Source organism: Tupaia chinensis, unplaced genomic scaffold, assembly GCF_000334495.1.
Source record: "Tupaia chinensis unplaced genomic scaffold, TupChi_1.0 Scaffold000503_1, whole genome shotgun sequence".
NCBI classification, from domain to species: domain Eukaryota; kingdom Metazoa; phylum Chordata; class Mammalia; order Scandentia; family Tupaiidae; genus Tupaia; species Tupaia belangeri.
The window spans coordinates 945,295-949,893 of NW_006160015.1; positions in this window are offsets into that span (position 1 = coordinate 945,295).

Below are 4,599 nucleotides of genomic sequence, written 5' to 3' on the forward strand. Positions count from 1 at the left end.
CTGTGTTATACTATGTGTCAGAACTCCATTTCTTTTTCTATTTTTTTTCTTTTTTTTTTTTTTTAGAGAGAGATTTTTGCTATGGGACACATGCACTCATCAGAGAAGAGACAGAAAATGAGAAATCAACTCCCAGGGGGATGGTCATGTTGCAGTCCTTTCTCCTTCACTCTCCTCTCGGGGTTTTGGGCATGCACGAACCTGTGTGCGTTTCAAGCCACCGGGTCTGAAACTTGAACCACAGTTGGCCATGTGGGAGTCCAGCGATGTAACCAGTACCCCATCTGCTGGTCCCAATTTCTTAAAAAGAGTAATTAATATTCCAGTATACAGATTTACCAGTTTACCATGTTTCTCCATTCACCTGCCAGTGGACATTTGAGCTGCTTCTACCTTTTGGCTATTGTGATGGGTGCTGCTATGAACAAGTGTGTATACGTCTTTGAGTACCTCTCTCTAACCGGAGAGCAAAAAACATGATTCATACTTGTCCTTGGTTTTCCTGCTTGCCTCTAGATCCTGCTGTCAGGATCAGCTGAGAGCGCTCATTCGCCTCATGTAAGAATTCTGTTTTGCCCATCTCATGAGGGCTGATACAGACAATAGTAAGCCTAAAACCAGGACGCAGAGCAGGCTCCTCCACCCCAATCACATTTTTGTTCATTTTCAGTCTCCTGCACTGATGTGGTCAGTGCCATGACTAGGACTCACTCATGCCCTCCTTACAAGGGCTCTTATGAATTCTCAGAGAATCTGGTCACCACTATGGCCCAAAGTAGGCCTGGCTCTCATACACTAGACCTAGCTCAAAGGGACAAATGGAAGCCTACGTATCATATACCACCTGTGTTTCCTCTTATCATTCGGCTGGGCAAGCTATGTTCCATCTACCCAATAGCATCATATTTTGTTACTCAAGAGAATCGGAGGCACCAAGGCCAGGTTCAAAATTAGAATTCTTATACTCTGAGCCACGCTCCCAGGTAGTCCTGTTCTCTTCCTACCCTGGCACCATCACAATCAGCAAGGAGCCTTGTGTGCTCAGACTCCATCACACATGTCTATATTCCTTTAACACACTTCTTGCGAACTGCTGCCCATGGCCACCCTGCGGGTCTAAGCATAAAGCAGCGTAGTCCACCTGTGAGAAGACAGACGTGGGGAAGCAGTCCATGCAGGCTCTGGACGTTGGCTTGGACTGTTTGTGCAGGAAGTTTGGGGATCTCAGGTAGATGGAGCATGGTTTAAAAGCATAGGATACAGGGACCAGCCCTGTGGCAAAGTGGTTAAGGAAGCTGGATCACACATGGTCAACTGTGGTTCAAGTCCCAGTTCCAGTACCTTGAATGTGGCTGCATATGTGTGGGTGCTCAAAATTCTGATGGGATGGAGAAATGAAGGAAAAGAGACTGCAGTGTGACTACACCCCACTGGGGGACGGTGGTGCTTTCTATTTCTCTCTCTCTCTCTGGTGAGTGTATGTACCCTCTGACAATAAAACTTTATAAAAGCACATGTTATGAGAGAGCTTGGTCATTAGTCTCCTTAGGCTTTTTTTTTTCTTTTTTTCTTTTTTTTTTTTTTTTTAAGCAGAAATGGATTAAGTGCCGGAAGGAGGGAAGAAGGGAGAGAAGGAGAGAGAGAGGAAGTAGTCTCAACAGAGTCTTGTCATATCACAATCTTTCAACACCAGCCTCCCAGTTAGCAAGGACACAGGCACATGTCGCTGTGCCTGGTATTTAGGTTGGGCCAAGATCCAATCCTGGGCCTACTATGCAGCCTAGCAACCACACAGCAGCACCCTTCCATTATGCCACTGTGGCTGGGCCCTTTAGGATCTGGCTGGGACCACAGCCCTCTTGCCTGTTTTAAGGTGATGCTGACCTAGATACTCATCTAACTCAGCCTTACCCAGCAGGGCTTAGGTTTGCTCCTCAGTTTCTCAAAAGTAAGTAACGGCATGTTCAGAGGTAGATACATAGTGTGTGGATGAAAAGGAAAAGCAAGGGAATGATCAACACAAAAGTTAGGATGACTGTTATCTGCAGGAGGATGGAAAGGGATGTGACTGCTGAGAAGCAGGGTGGTGGAGGGGTTGGGGGGAGTGCTTCTAAATGGCTGGGAATGCCTAACTCTTAACCTGAGGTTGGGTTAAGTGTTCACTTCACTACTAATTTTTAAACTCTACACATACCACACACACACAAATGGACTTCAAAAATGTAAATCCATGCATAGTTTTTTCATGATATGCATTTCCCATTAACTTTTTCAGGTCCTTGCATGTATGTATACACACACAGATGTGTCTCAAAAAAATTCATGGACATGCATATTTTGGAGAAACTGCAGTTTTCAAATTTTTTACACCAAAATAAATTTGTACTTTAATTCCAGTTTCCATGAACCTTTTAAGATACCATTTTGCGTGTGTGTGCGTGTGTGTATAAAACCAACCAAAATTAGACATCCAAAGTGAGAATATGAGGCAAAGTAATTAAAAGTACTGAATCAGACAACACATGTAAGTTCTCCCCTTCTTTTGCATTACCCAAATAATGTCCTTTAGTATGAAGATGATTTTTTAAAAAGAAGAAATTACATGTGTTATCTGATTCACTACCTACTAATTATTTTGCTTCACATTCCCGCTTTGGATATCTAAGTTTTGTTTTACTCCTATAAAACTCAGTAATGTTTAATAATAAAATTTTTTAAGAATTTTTTTTTTTTCCACATGAGTTTTGCCAGAAGAGAGAGGGAGAGTGAGAAAGTAAGCTGCCAGGTCCAGGACTTGAACCACAGTCGCCCATGTGGGAATTCCAGCACCTTAACCACCACACCACCTGCTGGCCCCCAATAATAAAATATTTTTAAAGAATTATTTTATTTAACTTTATTTTATTTTGACCAGAAAGGGACAGAACGAAGGCAAGAGAAAGTGAGAAAGCAAGCCACCATGTCCAGGATTTGAACTGTCATTGGCCGTGTGGGAGTCCAGAGCCCTTAACCACCATGCCACCTGCCGACCCCATGTTTAATAATAAATTGATACCACCACCCCTAATTGCCTGCCCCAACATAATTTTTATTTTCTCAAACTTGTTCTTTTCAAACAAGATAAATAGAAACAAAATTTGAAATAAACTCAGCTATAATGCTTTATTGGCTTACACAAAATGTTCAGTGATATTTCTGTTGCCCTTTTAAGGGTCATTTCTGTGTACTAAAACATATTTGAGAACCCACTACATGTTCAACCTGCTATAGCCCACTTGAGAGTCTCTTAGGCTGCTAGAGGAGATACCTCCATCCTTTGATGCAATAATTGTGCTAAGGATCAAGAATGTATGATGGTTGCTAGGCCTTACCTAAGTAAACTGGTTCATCTTATTTGTTCTAATTCTACAATTGTGAATTAATATATTGACCATGGAGAATGGGGAATAAACTTAAATGATGTACTATCAAATGATATCAATTAAGAAATCCCTCCTCAAGTCCCCCATACACCACACAGTGCTACAGAGACCAGATCTGCAAAGCAATGGACCTTGTCTACCTCTTCTGCCTGAAATTTCTATCTAGAAATCTTTACCTGCAGTGTTAGAAGATTTTTACAGGGAACTTGAATTTTCTTTCAAATTCAAAGCACTTTAAAATTACACAAGTTTACAGGCCTTATAACTTCAATTAAAAGTAAAGCAAGGAATTAAAAAAAAATACATATTAAGCTGTTACTGTGATTGAACCCTGTGCTCAAGTATGGTACAAGGTCCATTCAGTCGGGGAGAAGTACAAAGAAAGGTACACGTTGCCTGGTAAAAAATCTGCAGCTCCTCCTTTCTAATTTAATAGCTATTGTATTTTTCTTTTTTTTTAGCCACTAAAATTTTGTAAAAGATGCACTCGAAGTTTTCCATCGGGTCCACCTCCTGGTTAAGATGGTATACGCATACCTTCTGGATTACTCTTCTTTAAAAATACTTAATTTTGCCCATTGTCAGACCACGTGTTCCAGTTTTAGGTTAAATAGTCGTAGAACTCCTAACTCTCGACAGCTCCCCCGCCTTTCTACCAACAGAGATCCATGTCTTGATCCATCAGTGGACATTATGGAAAGAGACGTGCAAACCTACCTTAGTTTAAATCTTAGAGCGCTTTTGCGGAAAGCTCCTAATCCGGTTTCCCCAGTCACTCAAATGACCGGCTGCCTTGGACGGCTTCTTCAAGGTCCGTTCCATCCAAAGACTTCTGCTATTACAACGCATCTCTCTGGAGAGGGGATTCACATGAAGCCCCTATGGAAAACTAGGACCAGGCCAATCACTGGGTAGAAGCAAATCTGGTTTCTCTTTGAAAAGCCTTCCCAAGGCTAGCATCCCCAGCCAGCAACAGAGCGCGCCCCCGCACCACGTGTCTGCACCAACTGCTGGATTGGCGGAGCGCATTTTAGCGCTGCGGTCTAGAAGCGCACCGGCCCGCCCAGCTGCCAGAGTTGCTGAGCCACGGAGGAAAGAGGCCCGAGGAGGACCGCGGAGGGGAGGGGGGCGGGAGGGGGGTGGGGGATCCCAGGCGCCTGCGGCCGGGAGGCGGGGG